Genomic DNA, 19,089 nt, shown 5'->3' on the forward strand with positions numbered 1-19,089 from the left:
TAGACCAAAACTCATGTGTGAGAGCAAAGGCAAGAGAAGCGGCAGATGATACCAGAAAGTGCACTGTGCCAGAACTAGAAAGCCAGTTACAGATAGGTTTGGCTGACTTTATAAACACAGCATATTGCTCTGAGGCCTTTCTGCAAAGCCAGAGGCTTAGCTTTTTTTGATCCCAGCAAACTAGTATTCTTTGAGAACAATTACACATACTCCATTTAATGGCAGCACCAAAAGTTTGATTTCTATAGGCCTCCTCCTGTTTCCCCAAGTCCATGTCTCAACATCGTGAACCAGAAAAACCCTAGATTCCCCAAAGCAAGAAGCCGGGGTAGTCACCCGATTTGATGTGCCCTAGGGATCTCTTTAGGAGGAAAAACCCCTGCCAGGGTGCATTGAACGAAGGATATATTAAGGTTTCTTAATTCACTTGCTGCTGGCTGTTGAAATCTTAGATGATACAGCAGTGAGTGTAAGTGTGTTTTAAATAAGTCAAGACAGGTGAGTAACTTCAGCTGTGTCTTGACAAGTAGGAAGCCAAGAGATATGGCTAGTTTCTAAAACATTCAGGAGTATGTGCCAGGAAGTGCTGACAGGGAAGACTTATGGAATGACCTAACTCAAAGATGTGTAGATTTCCTGAGGATGTTAAGGTATCCACTCAGATATGCTTTTGTTAAGAACCCTTTCCTCTTTACCCTGTGTTTGGTGTTCTCTGCATTGATGAAAGGCAGTAAAAATACTTCAGGGAAGTGAGGAAACAGAACAGCTGAAATTGTAACACCTGGGTTACAAAAAGCCTGATTTGGGGGTGGAAAGGGATCTTTAAAGTGAGGATGTTCAAAAACTGTGGATGAATTTCTTTAAATTATTATTATTTTTAGAGATAGGTCATTGCTCTGTTGCCCAGGCTAGAGTACAGTGGCAGAGTCCAGACTCACAGTAACCTCACACTCCCAGGCTCAAGCGATCCTCCCACCTCATTTCCCCAAAGTGCTAAGATTGCAGGTGTGAGCCACAGTGCCCAGCCATGAATGGATTTAGAACAAGGACACAGCATGAACAAAGATGTGTCCCAAGATTATCAGGCAGTGGTATATAGAATGAAATGGAAGAGTGAGCAATAGAATGATGCCCTTTGAATATAGAACACCAGTGAGGAGACATAGCCCACTGCTGTTTCAATTACTGCTACATCTTCCCTTTAAACTCTTCCAAGTCTGAAGCCAGGCAGATGTGAAATTCCATGGCTAAGATACCAGTCTCTTCTGCAGAACACCTGTATCATCAGACTAGAGATGCATGGGCTCCAATCTGTCCTCTTTCACATCACGTCCAGCTTTCCTTTCTGATTCATCAAGGGCTAAGTGGCCACTTGATGGTCATCACAGCCTGTGAGCTTCAGTTTTTTCACTTATAACAATTCAGATAAAACTGACCTTGCAGCACTATTATCAAATCAAATGAGATAACGAACATGTAAGTGGTTTGTAAATTGTTGGGCACTTGGACAAACATAAGGGAATGCTGTTGCTACCACTCAGTAAATCCCCAAAGTCTTAATTTACTACGTAAAATAAGTACTTGCTTTTATAGGATCTCTTCTTCTCTCAAAATGATACTGACATGATTGCATAAGCCAATTTCGTTTAAGCTGATGTTCTAATTGCACATACACTTCTCTTTCTTCTTCACCTACTAGAGGCAAACTTACCAGGGAATTTTAAAGAAGAGTTATCTAGGCATGCCATAAGGGCATTAGAGGTGACAGTAGTAGCCAAAGGTGAAATCACTTTGGCTTGCAATGTACACTAGCATTTTTAATTCCCAGAATGGTTCTGAACATCTTATGATTACTCTGGGTCACCTCATTAATTGAGAACAGAAGAAAGCTCTGGGAATGTACATTTCCTGCCTCGATTATTATAATGGAATCCTCATCACTTGCCCCTCTTATTCCCTCTCTAAGCTCCAATACTTTGACACCCAATGCCAGATCTGTCTAAAATACAGATCTAATACTGCCCCTCCCTTACTCAAGAATATTCAGTGTCTCCATATCTTATAGGATTAAGTATGAATTTCTTAACAGAGCATTTAAGGTCCCTAAAAAACAGTGCCTGCTTGCATTCAGTGATCCTACTATTCACTCATCAGATCCTGGTCAAACTGGACTCTCCAGGGAAGGTGCCTGTTTTCCCTTTTCACTTTATGTTTTCATGACCTTCCCTTTCTCTAAGACAAAAGTCATTTCTGTTTCTTAACTGTGCCAACATAGTTAAATTGGAATTATGTTTCCTAGAATTCCTTACTCTCTCTGTAATTCCAAGTTAGGGCTGCCCATAGAGAAGTTCATTCAGAGGGTCTGTCTAGGCCTCTAGGTACTACGACACTTCACACATGTTGCTGATCACTGATTCACCTCCTAGATGGGGAGCAGCCATGTCCACCACTCTTTCAGTTCCTGCCAGATCTTCCCTTTAAACTTCTCCAAGTCTGAGGCCAGGCAGATGTGAAACTCCATGGCTAAGAACACCAGTCTCTTCTGCAGAACACCTGTATCATCAGACTAGAGACTCATGGGCTCCAATCTGTCCTCTTGCACCTCACATCCAGCTTTCCTTTCTGACTGTCTGACAGGCAGAAGCAACAGCCTTCAACAGCCCTCCTACCCAGGGCCTTCTCAGGATTTCTGGTCATAACTGTTCTCTGATCTCCCAAATATCCTGTCCTAGGCCTTCAGTTGCCCAGTTTCTCCAACAATTGTAGCTCTCTCTGATAAGTCTCCCAATCCATATCATTTACACACCCCTGGTCAGACCATAATTCACTTACCACTTCTCCTTACCCATCTTTCTATGTCCAACCTGTTCACTTCAAGATTTACTTTAAATACAACTTCCTTATAAAGTCTTTCCTGATTTACAGAATTGTCTTTCCTTTTAAACACCAAATGTTTTATTATATCATACATCTTTTCAAGATACATTATATATTTTTATACTATTTGAAATACTGCATAAATTGTATTATAAAACCCTGTGTATGTTTTATCTTTCAGTTGGGTTTGTGTACTTGCTTTTTTAATTCTCTATATCTCACCAGTCTCTTGCCTTCAGAAGTTTCTCAGAAAATGCTTATTGTCCAAAAGAGTAAGTGAATTATCCCAATCAATACTCCCTTTTTATTAACACAAGCAGCTGAAGCCCCGTGTAACTATGTGTGGTATCAACTCACTTCTAAGAAGGCTGTTTCTACAACGGCCGTAACTTTTCATTTCCTTACCTTGGAAAAGAGTCTCTCTAGTCCACATTCAATGCTGTGTATTCTTTTTTTCTCATTCTGTTTTGAGGTGGAGTTTCGCTCTTGTCACCCAGGCTGGAGTGCAGTGGCACGATCTCGGCTCACTGAAACCTCCGCCTCCCAAGTTCAAGAAATACTCCTGCCTCAGCTTCCTGAGTAACTGGGATTACAGGCACCCACCAACAAGCCCAGCTAATTTTTGTATTTTTAGTAGAGATGGGATTTCCTTATGTTAGCCAGGTTGTTCTCAAACTCCTGACCTCAGGTGATCCACCCTCTTCAGCCTCCCAAAGTGCTGGGATTACAGGTGTGAGCCACCACAGCTGGCCCAATGCTGTGTATTCTTACCATATGCATGGTCCAACAAATTTATTACCTAGCTCCCTGGGCTACAGTAAAGTAGAAACTGTTAATTGCATGGGGAATGGAGAGCCAGATGTGCCAAAAGCAACAAGAGCTAGCAGACAATAAGAGAAAGAAAGGCCAGCAAATTTATGAAAATCAGACTACACAAATTTAACAGTTTATCAGTCTGGGACCATTTAGTATACAAGTAAATGATCTCACCTCAATAAATTCCAGTGGAATTATGGCACACTCCAATGAACTGTCCTGCATAAATAAGATTAAGTAATGCTCCATATTTTAGAATAATCTCCTTCTGAAATTATTCTTAAAGCAAAAATTTAAAAAGAAAGGTATATTTTGAAACTTGCCACGAAAAAAATCCTGCAGCACCTCTCATTCTCAGAGAGAGGAAGATGAAATAGGAGATGCATTTATTTTCTCATGCATTCATTCCGCAAATATATAGTGAGTGCCAATTATGAATCAGACGCCATTCTTGTGTGTATGTGTATGCATGCACATGTGCGTGTGTGTGTGTGTACACCTTTTCTTAAAATAATTTATCAAATTGTGTCAGGAATATTGAAACATCTCAACTTTACTTGGGAAATGTAGAAGGATAAAAGTTATACCTTTTAAACATCCCATAACAAGAACGAAAAAAATAAAATTGCCCATAAGCACCAAACTGGTTTTCTACAAAGAAACACACAATTGTAATCCACAAAATAGAACTCAGCTCATTGTTACTAGCTTCTTCCAGGTCAAAGTAAACTGTCAACTGGAATGAAGCTTCCTGCCTTCCACATATAACCTTTGCCTCATTTCTCTGCCAAACATGTCTTCACTGCAGGGGAGGTCCCTGGAGACTCTAAAGGTGTTGTAACCCTGCAAAATTTGCTTTCAAAGAAGAATGTGGCAAAACACAAGAAGTATTTGGTTTTCTCACCACAGCCCTGCCAAAAACACATGGAGGCAAGCATGTCACTTTCTATTTTTATTTTTTAGTTGTGAATTTGGTTTACCACTAAAATTTAAATTTGTATATGGCTGCAGTAAGGATTGAATGAGATAATAAAACTAACACACTCAGCACAGCTCCTGGCACACAAGAGGTACAGGATCGATATTAGGTCCTAAACCTCCAGCAAGTTCTGTAAATTAACCTCATTATGTGTTATCTGGGCAAAATTTTAGTCTTCTGATGTTTTTCCCTTGTTACCCAAAATGCTCTGGGACCATCACTGGAATATAAAATAACTTTCCAGCAAGGTAGATCCAGGCTGGGGAGATAGACTGGCAAGGTTGGAAGTGCTGCCGGTAGCTACGTCAGATGTTTGGAGGTGAAAGACAGGATGGTCACACATGAGTGCCTTCTGCTCTCATGTTGTTCCCCTGAACTGGCCTTCCTTCCTATAGGAGGGCCTTTCAGAACCCACACTGCATATTCCGCTGAGGACAGGGTGCCAGAATGAGCCCTGGAACAAAATTAACATCACTGATTACATGATTGGCTCTTTGGTTTTGATTTTTAAAGGAAAGTTAATAAAACAAGCACAACTTAAAAAACAGCGTGGTACGTAATTGTAATCATGTTGGGGAGGCTATTTTAGTTCAAAAAATAATAAACACAGTTCAGATAGACTTAGAACTAATTATGCTCCAGGCACTGTGCTAAGTGCTTTACATGCATATTTCATTTAATCCTCACAACAGCCCTACGTTCGTGCCAACAACACAGATGAAGAAACAGGTTTAGAAATGTTAGTAATTTTACCGTATCACAGAGGTAGTGAGTGCCTTCTGCCTACCTAGGTTGTCTTGGTCTAAAACCCAGGTTTGTATCACTATTTGCTAATGAAATGATACAACTTGAAAGAACAGGTCATGGATTAATTCACTGATTCAATACACTTATTGAACTATTCCTTCATATAAGGTACCACAAAGTAAGTGGGACACATAGAGGTGAATAAATTTGCAGATTTACTATTTACGATCAAAGAGCAGAATAATGTAATGATTAAGCTTGTTCAAGTTCCAATATTGACTCTACCACTGATCAACTCTGTGACTCCAGGTCTCAGTTTTGTCTTGTGTAAAATGATGATTATAACTTCATCAGCCACATACGGTAATTATGAGATTTCAAAAAGAAATTATTTATAGAAAATTTGAAATAGAGTCTAGCATATGTTATCAAGCTATTTTAAACTCATATTGTGAAGAGGTATGCATGAGATTATATGTGCTTGTGCCCAGTAAACACATCATAGAAGAGACGACCTGTAAGCTACTTCTTGAAGAGTTAGGTACCATTTAAATTGTAGAGTCAGAAAGAAGAAATTGATCATATATGGAATTAAATTTGCCTTTCACATGCTTACTCTTCACTACAGCAGATTTCAGAAGCTGGTAGCTGAGGTTTCATAAGGAAATAGCTCTAGGTCCAATGTTTCGGGGTAGCTGAGGTTTCATAAGGAAATAGCTCTAGGTTCAATGTTTCGGGGAATTGATTACATAAAACACCTACAAGAACAGTAAATTTTCCAGCTGAATTGAATTGAGCAATAGTGCATACATTTCCATCCATTACTTAATGCATTTGGAAATAAGAATGGTATCATTTGAGAAAAAGCAAAGTCACATATACATACATAGGTTTTCCCCATTTTAGCTGGGTTTTCGCTTTCGCCTTTGAAACATTCTAATGGGAATGACAGGATATGAATGAAACATCGGTGAAATCAAACTGTCTTTCTCATCTGTTCATAACAGTCTATATGATGAAATCAGAGCAGTTGATCTTCTCATCTTATTAAATAAGTTCTATTTTCCTTCCTCTCTGTTCAAGGTTCTAAATAAATTTGACCTGGTCATCATCCTGCTTCTGTCTTTTCAGTGACTCCCTGCTACGCTTTGTGTAAAATCCAAACTCCTCACCATGGCCTGCAAGACAAGTCTGACCTAGCCACCTCCATCTTAGAACCTTATTTTCAGCTCTTGTCTCCCTCTTGCCTGACCCACCACCCTCAATGACGACCTCAGGCCTATCTTGGCTCCTTCTCAGGCTTTTGTCTTAGTTCAAATGTCACTTTCTTGGAGATCGCTTCTCTGACTACTCTACATAAAAACTGTTCCTCTTCTGCATCCCTCCAATGTTGGTTGCTGTTTTAATCTTAGCCTTTCATTTCTTATCCTGAAATCACTTGTTTTTCATCTGTCTGCTGCCTCTTTACTCAAATGTATATATTTTTGTCTTTCTCACTATTGCTATAGCAACCTAACAAGTAAACACTTCAACATCTCTGCTTCCTCAGGTAGCTTTGAAAAACTCCTAAATATATAGATAAATAAATACTTATGTTTATTTTTACATATACATATATACATGTACACATGCATACATATATATAGATATAAATTATTATTTAAATATTTAAATATATAATAAGCATTCCAAATATACACACATATACTTCTATATACATATGTATATGTATGTAAGTGTGTATATGTATGTGTGTATATGTGCATATATTTATGTCAAATTTTATTTCAATATTACATGTATAATTTACTGTCTTATTCAGTTCTATCTCTTTCTACTTCTTGGAGACAAATAATCACACTAATATTTATATGTACATTTATTTATCTTTGATTTATTATTGGCCATTTGCTATTTGCTAGAAACTATTCTAGGCACCTGGGATATAGCAATAAGCAAATAAAATGTCCCTGTCCTTGTGGACATTACAGCATATTAGAGGGGAAATGAAAAATAAGAAATGAGAAAACGATTCCCTATTCAATAAATAATGCTGAGGTAACTGGCTAGCCATATAAAGAAGACTGAAATTGAACCCCCTCCTTACACCTTATATAAAAATTAACTCAAGATAGATTAAAGACTTAAATGCAAAACCCCAAACTACAAAAACCCTGGAAAATAACCTAGGCAATGCCGTTCTGGACATAGGAATGGGCAAAGATTTTTCATGATGAAGACAACAAAAACAGTTGCAACAAAAGCAAATATTGACAAATGGGATCTAATTAAAGAGCTTGTACACAACAAAAGAAATGATCAGCAGAGCAAACAGAAAACCTTTGCTTTGTGAGAAAAATTTTGCAAACCACGCATCTGACAAAGGTCTAATATCCAGCATCTAGACGGAACTTAAACTAATTTACGAGAAAGAAAACAACCCTATTTAAAAAATGAGTAAAGGACATGAACAGACACTTTTCAAAAGACATACATGAAACCAGCAAGCATATGAAAAGAAGCCCAACATCACTGATTATTAGAGAAATCCAGGGCTACTATTAAAAAGTCAAAAAATAACAGATGCTGGCAAGGTTAAAGAGAAAAAAGGAACACTATACACTGTTGGTGGGAGTGCAAATTAGTTCAACCATTGTGGAAGACAGCGTGGCAATTCCTCAAAGACCTAAAAGGAAAAATACCACTCACCCCAGCAATCCCGTTACTGGGTATACACCCAAAGGTATATAAATTATTCTATTACAAAGACACACACATGGATATGGTCACTGCAGCAATATTCACAACAGCAAAGACATGGAATCAACCTAAATGCCCATCAATGGTAGACTGGATAAAGAAAATGTGGTACATATACACCATGGAATACTAAGCAGCCATAAAAAGGAATGAGATCATGTCCTTTACAGGAACATGGATAGAGCCGGAGACAATTATCCTTAGCAAATTAACACAGAAAAAGAAAACCTAATCCTGCATGTTCTCACTTAGAATTGGGAGCTAAATGAGAACACGAGAAAACATAAAGAAAAACAACACACACTGGGGCCCTCTGGAGGGTAGGAGGTGGCAGGAGGGAGAGGATCAGGAAAAATTACTAATGGGTACTAGGCTTAATACCTGGGCAATGAAATAATCTGTACAACAAACCCCCACAACACACATTTACCTATGTAACAAACCTGCATATGTACTCCTGAACTTAAAAGTTAAATTTTAAAAATAGACTAAATAAAATAATAAAATAGTAAGTGTAATCTTATATGGTACCAATGCCACAGAATAAAGGAAAAATAAAGTAGAGTAAGAGAGATCAGGATTTCTGAGAGCAAGCAGCCCTACTCCTGCTTCTCCTACACTAACCCTTGCAAAGTCAAGCAACCCAAGTAGCCTTCCCTGAGAATATATTGAACAAAGACTTCAAGAAAATGAAAGATTTAGTCATATAGTTATCTAGGACATTTAGTCAGAGAGTAAATAAAATTTAAGTTAAACAAAGTCATACAAGGTATTTCAAAGACTGGCTTATATACTTAACTAAAATTGTGTTTTAGGCACTTCATATGCATTAAATTAGTTACTTCTTCCCACAACCCAATGAGTAACATAAAAAAGTTAAATAACTTTCTTAGGTTCACACAGATGGAGCAGAATTTGAATCCAAATCAAATCCCTACAATATCCTGCCTCTTGGTATTGAAAATTCTAATCCAATGATTCTTAGACTTCAGTGCAGAAACCCTAGATATTCACTCATTTCAGAAGCTATCCACATGATTCTGATGTAGAAGATCCATGCACTACAATTTATCACTGGTCTAATTCCTCCTACGCATGAAAGATTCTGCAATATTTTAAGGTAAATATTACATTCGTTTTCTATCATTTGCCATTCCAATTGTTTGCCAAATTGTGGCACATTCTCTTAGGCTACCTGGGGCATCTACTGTACTTGATATACTTCTCCTCACTATCTGAGATTCATCAAATGAGTGAGGCTTTGGGTAAACAGCAGTGCTGAATTATGAGAAAGGAATGAATAGTTACTGAGTGCCTTCCAGGTGCCAGCTATTAAGAGTTAGGGGCTTAATATATTTTATCTTACTTTAAGCTTACTATCAAATAGAGATAGAAAGATAATAGATAGATAGATAGATACATACATACATACATAGATACATGGAAGGAAGGAAGGAAGGAATGAAGGGAGGGAGGGAGGGAAGGGCAGGGCATGTTTATAGCCTTTTATAGATGAGAAAACAAAGTCTGGAAAGGCTAAGCACGCAGTCTCTAGAATTCAAACCCAGCCCTGCTTCCGAAGCCAGCCTACTTCTTACTATCCTCTCTATCCATTCAATCTGCCGCCCCCACCACTGTCTCACTCTGCAATTGGGAAACTGAAGTACAATCTTCCACAAAAGTGCTATTTAGTGTGTATTACCACTCTCCAATCTCCATCATTTCTATAAACAGAAAGAACTCGTATTTTAAGGAGAGTCAAGCTTCTTCTGTGGGCACTAAAAGCTCCAAAGAAGAAAGAAAAAAATATATACTCATAATGCTAGAATTCAAATTAAACAAAAATATTTTATCCTTTATTTTGTTGTAGAAGATTATGGAGATTAATGACAATACAGAGCTTGCTTTTTTTTTTTTTTTAAGAAAGAATCCATTTTCATTTCTCAAATATTAAATGCCCATGTGCCTAACCCATTCATCTACTTTTTCTACCCAACCCCAAACCTGGATTCTGAAGGGAATGAGGCAGATAGAGAATGGTCTGCAGGTCAGAGGAATGTGGCAGAATGGCATCCCTAAGGACATAAGCTGTCTTGGCCGGGCGCGGTGGCTCACGCCTGTAATCCAAGCACTTCAGAGGCCAAGGCAGGTGGATTACCTGAGGTCGGGAGTTCAAGACCAGCCTGACCAACATGGTGAAACCCCATCTTAAAAAAAAAAAAAAAAAAAAAAAAAAGGACATAAGCTGTCTTTATGGATCTGACTCCCAGTGCAGTGCTCAGTTGTAATTCTCACTGAGGCCAATGAGATACCTCCTAAGACACTGTTCTACAGTCACTGCTTTATAAAACATTCTAATTCAGACAGCACATTTTTCAAATTCCTCATTTTTTGGGTGAAAACAAGAAGTCTAGAGAAGGAAAAGCCACTAATCAGGACCAGGGCTGATGACTGAGGAAAAAGAAAACAAAACACATCATCACATTGGAGTGAGAAAACTAGGTTTCAGGTCCTCGCTCCGCTATTAGCTGCTTGGCTGTAGCACATATGTAGCGTCTTTGAGACTCAGGATGTAAAAACGTTAGCAACACTTGCCCTGACTACCTCAGAATTATTGTAAAAAAAAATGTTATATGTGTATATATTCGTATATACAATAACAAGCATTTTGAGGACATAAAGTTATATAAAAACAAACAAAAACTGTTATTATTTCAACCTGGGCCTTTCTTTTCCCAACTTAGTTCCATTTGGGCACGCAGTGAAATCATTTTCATTGCTATTGTTAATTGTAATAGAGGATAAAATCCCTATGGACAAGGCTCTTACTAAATGTCATGGCATTTGATTGACACCGAAAGACTGACAAAATGGGTTCATTATTCCCATTTTACAGATCATAAAAATAAGGCAAAGACAGATCAAATAATTTGGCTAAAGTCAAACCCAGGCACATCAGTTAGAGGTCAAAGTCCACTACATTATGGAAACACAATTTTAAGCTGTGGTAGCATCTAACCATACTGGCGTAAGAAACTGTGCTATCTATGAAAGGAAGATTTCCAGACATCAGAGCTTATAAAATGACTGCTTCTCATTTCTGTTGCCATTAGCATTGATTGGCAGAGGAGGAAGCCCGTGTAATTATGAGGACTTTTGTGCCAGAAGGGTAGAAATCACAAGCATCTGGTGGATATAAACTAGACATAAAAGGTTACCTGTTCATATGTTCAACCAATGCCAATTATACTAAATAATAGTTGAACTGATGTAAATTCTTCAATGCTTTTAGAAATCTTGAGATTGAGACTTGCTGCGGCTGCCCACTTCAATGGAAACTTCCTACATTCTCTCTGACAATTTATGACACTTTACACTCCTCTTGCTGTCAGTAAATGCAAACATGCACTTCAGCGTCATCCTTCACCGTGTTTTCTGCAAAACTCCCTTTATTATTACGATAGAAATGGGTTTTCCCATCATTGAGCCAGTAATGTCTAACCTTCTTAGAGCCTATGGCTCCTTATCATTATCTGATTTTGTGACTACAAAATTAAAGGAAATTAAAACTGCTTTATTAATCTGTAGAGGCAAACATTGACATAACTAATATTATTGATAAAGCATGAGAAATCCAGAACGTCCATTTTGGGCCTACTGACACAATATGAACCCATCATCCACTCAATTTTGCACTTCTTACATATGAGTCACTGTGCTAGGCATAGGGCAGAATAAACCATCTCCTCAGCTGATATTTGAAGGTAAATATCACATTCATTTCCTATCCTTTGCCATCCCAATTGTTTGCCAAACTGTGGCACATTCTTTTAGACCAGCTGGGGCATCTACTCAATATACTCCCCCTCTCCATCTGAAACTCATTAAATGAGTAATGATTTGGGTAAACAGCAGTGCTGAAAGAGAGGGAGGAATGAATATTTGCCAAGTGCCTTCTAGGTGCCAACTATTAAGAGCTAGGGGCTTAATATGTTTTATCTTTCTTTAACTTCACTAATAAATAGAGCTAGATAGAAAGATGATCGATGCACAATTCAGATAGATAGATAGATAGACAGATAGATAGATAGATAGATAGGGACAAGTTTGTAAGTCTCTCAGCTGATGACATAGTTTATTCTGCCCTGTGCCCAATGGAGATGAACAAAAATAAAGCTGCAAATTACAAATTACTGGGCCACAGTAAAAAAAAAAAAAAAAATCACAATAGAGATAGAAGATGTTATATGCATTTAAAGGGGTTTTGTGAGCTGGAGAGAATCAAGAAAGGATTCGAGCAGCATGTTTGGAAAGGAAAGAGTAGAAGAAGAGGACAAGAGACAGAAGCTAAGATAGTGTAGTGTGAGGATACAGAGAGGGTCATTTACAAATCTGGTTATATAAGTTCCCAGATTTCATGGTGTGGTATCTAGTAAATACGCTGTAGTGGACCAAAAAGCTTTGCATTCAGGCACACACAGGTTCCAGTCATCACTAATTGGATAACCTTGGGCACGTCTGCAAGTCTATCTGAGCTTTCATCTGTAACAGGGATATAAGAATACATATCTGAGAGTTATTCTTGTATTTAAATGAATGACAAAAGTACATGTGCTGATGAAATGCTGACTTCTCTTACCCTTCTTTGTTCAGAAAAACACATCTCCAGGGCATAAAACAATAAGGGTATTTTCTTTTTACTCCCTTTTCCCCATTTTAGCTTTAACTTTTGCAAATAGATGTGATTACAGAATCTCAAAGTTGAAAGGAATCTTAAGGACACACAATGCATTAGAGCAGAAGAAATTTAGAGCTCATCTAGTTCAGCTCTCCCACGTTTTAGGTCCAAAGATAAAGAGATTTCTCAGTCACAGGCAAAATAATACCAGGATGAGGATGTAGGATGATGACTGGGTAGGTCATTTGTCTTAGTCTAAGTCCTCCGTTCTAGTCCAGAGGTGGAACTGTTGGAAACTCTTCCTAGCTCTAAAATAAAATACATAGATGAGTCTCGGCATCATTTCTTGCTTTGTGCTGTTACATAGGCTGATATGGTTTGGCTCTATGTCCCCACCCAAATCTCATCTTGTAGCTTCCATAATTCCCACATGTTGTGGGAGGAACCCAGGGGGAGATGACTGAATCACGGCAGCAGGTCTGCCCCATGCTGTTCTCGTGATAGTGAATGGGCCTCACAATATTGAATGGTTTTAAACATGAGAGTTTCTCTGCACAAGCTCTCATTTTTGCCTGCTGCCATCCATGTAAGACAAGGCCTGCTCCTCCTTGCTTTCCATCATGATTGTCAGGCCTCCCCATCCATGTGGAACTGTAAGTCCAATGAACCTCTTTCTTTTGCAAATGGCCCGGTCTTGGGTATGTCTTTATCAGCAGCATGAAAACAGACTAACACATAGGCCATGCTATATAACTCTATGAGCCTCGGTTTCCTTAAAAAAAACACACGGGATTATTGTGAAGATTGAATGAGATGATATATTTAAGACATTCTGCACAAATAACGATGGAGACTAGTAAATTTGGCTGTTAAATTTTGACGATCATAATTTAACAGACAAATACATTGAAGGAGTTGTTGGCAGAAGACAGAATCAGTGTTTATTAAATGCTTTCTGTGAATAAGGTTTTGAAATAAATAGGGACTTAAGCTTCTAAGGAGGCATCGGTGTTCCTGCTTCCTAGCTGTGGAGCCAAAAGATCATCCCTACAGAATAACTTGCCTCAGATTTCAGTCAGACTCTTGAGATCCACACTACCACAGCTGCCAGAGATAGTTAGAATGAAGGTGGACTAAAGGGATGTCTCCTAACAACCCTATCTCTGTAAATCATGCATTCTCAGTTTCTAAATGAATAAATAAAAATAACAAAAAACAAAGCATCAAATGAGTGGCTAACCTGAATTCACCCCTCAGAATACCACATGCCAAATGTTCTGTAACCTTCCTGTTCTTCAGTGTTTCGTTATTTTTTCTATACAGAACCATTTCCAAAATGGGCAAAGAGCACAGTAGGTGGCTCTCTTTAATATTTCATGGGCAAGGCAACAGTGACTCACCAGATCCTACATCTGTGTCACCAGCAAAAGCCTAATGAAGTTGAGCAACAAATGAAGCTGTGTATAGGCTGGAGATAATCTTAGTTTTTTTTTCTACTTCCTCTGATATCCTCCAGCCACATTCTGCTTTCCTAACTGTGCCAGGTAAGATGATACTAACTACTTACCTCTGGGCAAAAGCAAACATGCTCCAAAATCCCAAAAGCAAGGAGCAAAACATTTCTTCTACAACTGCGTTTGCAAGCCTGTGTGCTTGCTACAATTAAAAGGGGTCTAATGGCCTATGAGGAGCCTCCATAGATGAATAGCCCCACTGCGTGGGCCAGAAACAGATCCTTTCATCTTCCTACATAGGCCTGCAACCATCACTTTCCGCAAGGACTGAAACTCCAGACAAGTGATCAGCACCACCATTAAGCAGTGGTCTCTTTCTGCAAATGCCTCCTTTGCGCACTGTTCTGTCTACCTTAGTACCCACAAAATTGTCCAAGAAAGTTGAATAATGCGATGGACATGCATGACATTTGTTGCTCAAGCTTCTTCCCAGCCTTTGAACTATCATGAGGATGGCAGAGGGAAGAAACCACTCACAACAGGAAGAAAAGAGTGACATAACTCTGTACTTTATGTCTTCTTAGTTAGTACCCTTTCTCTTAGGAATCAAAGCTGTATATATCAAACACAGGAGAGTAGGAAGGTTTTCTTAGAGGCCATTGCCTTCAATTCCCTCTTGTGGCAGTTGGCCCCACTAAACTCTACAGAACTGTGCTTAAGGATTGTTCTCTCAGCAAGGAAATGCCCACTTTTCAACAAAAAGGATATCCTGAAGTAACCAACCAAATAAGTCCAACCTAATAACTGAAGTAAATTGTTAAATATCTCATTGGCAAGGAAACAGAGTGTGACCAGAAATGCCCTAAACTAGACATGAAAAGGTGTGAACTGTATTCCCAGAGTTGAAATATACTAACATGTGACCTCTAGCAACTTTTCATTTAGCTGAGTCTCATTCCAGTTATGTTCTCAATAAATTGAGATTAGCTAAGAAGAGTTATCATTTAATGAGCACCTATTCACTACCTGTACTTGACATTATTCTACTGAATTTATTCTTTATACAGATTTTTAAGATAAGCATTTTTTTTTTATTTTAGAACTGGATAAAACAGAAACTTTAAATGATGGAATAAATTGCTGAATATTACCCAACTACTCAGGCATGATAACTGGAATTTGAAATCAAGTAGGTCTGACCACAAAACATGGACTCCTTCCTCCATCAATTTTCCTGTCATGTCCTTCCAGAGCTATTGCGAATAACAAGGAATAAACTAAAATGCACTTTGGAAATTCTAAACTTCTACACGTATATATGGTTTTAGTAACAGTAACAATCTGTGTAAAAATGAAGGGTATAATTGACCAATCTTTCTCTGAAGAACCAGAACAAGGGGATTAAGCTTTAATCTCTCTTCCACCCTCATGATCTGACCTTATTTTGAACATCTTCCTTTTCTGCCACAGGGCCCCTGTCTCTCAGGCACACATTCAGATGTATCCCGGCCAGCTCATCATAATGCATGTACACGGCACAAGTCGATGGAAGCAGGTGATCCCATCCTTTACAAATGCTTGGTGCAGGAGGTACCTAAGTGGGCACCACTGGGCTCTTATCCTCCATCAAGATATATCACACCCTGTTCTCAAGCACTTATCAATACTACATACAAATGCTATGATCTGTGAAGGAGGCAGCCAAATACAAATGCTGGACACTCAATTTAAGGACTTATGGCAAAACCAGTAGATAGCAGTAAATAATTGTATGAAGTGCATCAGAATAAAATCAATTGTCATGATTAAGGTATGAGTATAGGAGGGAATCCATTTAATTTTAATTTAATTTTAAAATACCAATAATACAGGAAGACATGTGAATATCTGTGTGTTCGTGTTTAAATAAGACAAGTTTGTGTCCAGAAGGGTCTGAATTTAGCAGCATCTCTGTACAATCCAAAAGAAATATATAAGAATGTTGTTGTTTTCTGATACTAGATGAAAAAATGTAAGGTTGTTTGACCTAAGAAAGCAGGGATAGAGGGCTTAGAACAATCTGTAACATAGCTGCAACTTCCAACTTTCTCCTCTTGTCTTTCTGCCTCTTATCCATTTCAAGACCCCCTTTGTCAATAAAGGACGTCTTAGATCAGGGCAGTTCACAGGCCTGAGGTTTGACCTAAAAACTAGTAGGAAATTCACATCACTGAGAAACATCAATTTTACATTTCGAGCTAAGCATCCATGATCCAAGTCACACATGGACAACATTTAGAAAATTCTTATTATACAAGAGCTGCTCAAACTCAAAAGAAGAAAATCACCACATTTACAGATTTTTTTTAAATGTCTCTCTAAGGTAGTATGAAATCACCTTTCTGAAAACCCACTGTCTGCAAGGTTACTATGTGACAATATTTACAATAGTTGCTATGAGTTTTGAACCAACCAGGTGCCAGGCCAGGCACTGTGCTAAACAAGCTAGTTGAATGGTCCCATTTCATCCTCCCAACTACCCAAAGGGCTCATTGTGACCATTATAAATCTCCATTTCGCGGCTGGAATTTAAAAAAAAGAAAAAAGAAAACAAAAACCCAGTATCAGAAAGGCGGGATAATTTGCCCAAGTTGACACAGCTAACACATGACAGAGCTGGAGTCAAAACCCCAGGTAAGTCCTCTTTCTCATCCAGTCGCTAAACCAGGGATCTGTACAGCAGAGCAGCAAAATGCTTCGCGTGGCGCCCTGGTTCGCAATTTCACAACCAGAAGGTGGAGGGAAGACAGGCTGGGACTAGCTCTTAAAGGAAACAGCAGAAGTTTGCTTTTATGTTTGTGATTTTTTTTTTTCTGTAACTCAGCTTCCTTGCCCCCTTCCCAGTATTTAGAAGAGGGAAGGGGCTCTAGTCAGCTCTTCCCGAATGAAGAGACCCTACCTCCCACAGGGCCACTAGCTCTGCGTCCTCCGGGGCTGGGAAGAAACAGTACCACAGGAGGTCACTGGCGCCCCGGCCTCCCTCCCCTGTCCCCTTGCTCCTCCAGAAGCTGGTCTGACACCTGGGCAGGGGCATCTTTCTGAGAAAGCAGGTCAGGGGAAGAGGGAGTGAAGCTGCAAGCAGCATTTTCCCAGGCTGTCACAGCTCTGGGCTGACAGCGGCGTGATGCGAGTGGGCATGCTGGGACACACTGCTTCCTTCTATCCCCAGCGCTCACAGCAGCGTCTGGAGAAACCAAGGCGGAGATGGGGGCGGGGGTGGGGGGGTGGTAGCAAGGAGGGGGCGGTGAGGTGAAAAGGAAAACAGGGGTATATCCCTCAGAGGGCTGAGCATGGGGGCAGCAACTAGCGGACGTCCCACAGCTGCGTTACTTAAAGCCCTGCAAAGCAAAGATGGGTCTCTGAACGTTTGGGTTCGAATCCAGGCTCCAGTCCCAACTAGCAGTGCGACCTATCCCAGCCGCTGCCTCGTTCTGTGCCTCAGTGTTCCCTTGTGTAAACTTGGAGGGTTTCACGATACGAGCTCTAAGAACCCATCCACCCCGAGATTCTGCGGCTCGGTGACTTCTGCGCCCTGACGGCGGCGCGAGACTCACCTTTTCTGGGAGGCTGAGCGGGCGCAGCGCAGGCAGCGGGGCTGGGCGCAGTGTCGCCGGGCGCCGCTTCTTTCCGCGCCTCCGGCCTGAGCGGACCCCGGAGACCTGGATCCCGGCGGTCTTCCCCAGTGAGCCTCTTACTTTCCGCCGCACTTTCTTTTCCCCCTTTGGGGCTCCTCCCCCGGAGCAGCGCGATTGGCCACGGCGGCGCGGCTCAGGCTCCACCCGCCGCCCGGGCTCAAGATCCCCGCCCAGCGCCCTGGGCTTCCCGGAGCTGCGGCCGCGGGGCGGCGCCCCGCACAGTCCCGCCCGCCGCGAGGAGGAGCGGCGCGGGGCCCGCCTGCGGACGGACGCCAGGCTGCGCTCGGCTCCTCCGGCTCCTGCCGCCGCGGGCGCGGGCCTGAGCGCGCTGGGGAAGGAAAGGGTCGGTCCTGCGGCGCAGCTGGGCACGCCGCCAGGCGCCGTGGGAAGCGGGGCCCACCCCACACACAGGCGCATGCTTGCGCTCAGGCAAGCTCGTGCCCTCGCCGTGGAGACCCGTGCCACCCTGCCCTTTCTTCCTGTCTCGGCGTATGTAGCACTCATGCTGCAAGGCCTGAAATCCATTCAGACTACACGATTTTCGCCACCACCGTGCGCAGACACAGAGCGCGACAGGATGTGGATGCCATCGCCGCAGTCCTGCGCTCTTGCCGTCTTGAACTGACAGTCCTAAGAGCAAGCAACAGGACATGAAAGCCAGGAGGAATCGACATTGTCCACGGGTGATATACCCAGTGCCCAGCACAGTGCCTGGCACAAAGTAGGCGCTCAATACATGTATGGTGAATGAATAAAATAACTAATAGGTTATATGGAAAGAAATGATCTCAAAACAAGTATTTCCCTTTCATTCATTTCCATTTCCCCAAGTTTTCGCAAGAGCCTTCCTTCGGCTGCCTTCTGCCACTCTAGATGGTAGTCTGGAATATCACCCCGAGAAGCGTTGTAAAGGCTTTCATTAAGTCATCTCTCTTGTTCAGGCACCTTCTGCTGTGTTCCTGCTGCTAATCTGTCATGATTTTTCCTGACTGGCGAGGCCCTTCATGTCTAGTCCCCATTTCTGAAACTCCCTAACCAACATGGACGACTCTTCGAACATACCTCGCTTGTCACATCTGTTTTTCTCCCCCTCCTACTGTTACC

The 19,089-nt window shown here is 40.7% G+C and overlaps 1 protein-coding gene across 2 annotated transcripts in view; it reads right to left on the reverse strand.

Annotated features, from left to right (window-relative positions):
* IL1RAP (interleukin 1 receptor accessory protein) overlaps positions 1-18,088 on the reverse strand; it is a 150,213-nt gene extending 132,125 nt beyond the window's left edge. The window contains exon 1 of one of the 2 annotated variants that reach the window (XM_032298250.1): positions 17,905-18,088. The gene's annotated coding sequence lies outside the window, so the exon portion shown is untranslated. The remainder of the gene's footprint in view (positions 1-17,904) is intronic. The other variant, XM_032298256.1, reaches the window with a different exon arrangement.
* Positions 18,089-19,089: the final 1,001 nt, after the last annotated feature.

This window comes from Sapajus apella, unplaced genomic scaffold, assembly GCF_009761245.1.
Source record: "Sapajus apella isolate SASKATOON/1434 unplaced genomic scaffold, GSC_monkey_1.0 scaffold38, whole genome shotgun sequence".
NCBI lineage: Eukaryota > Metazoa > Chordata > Mammalia > Primates > Cebidae > Sapajus > Sapajus apella.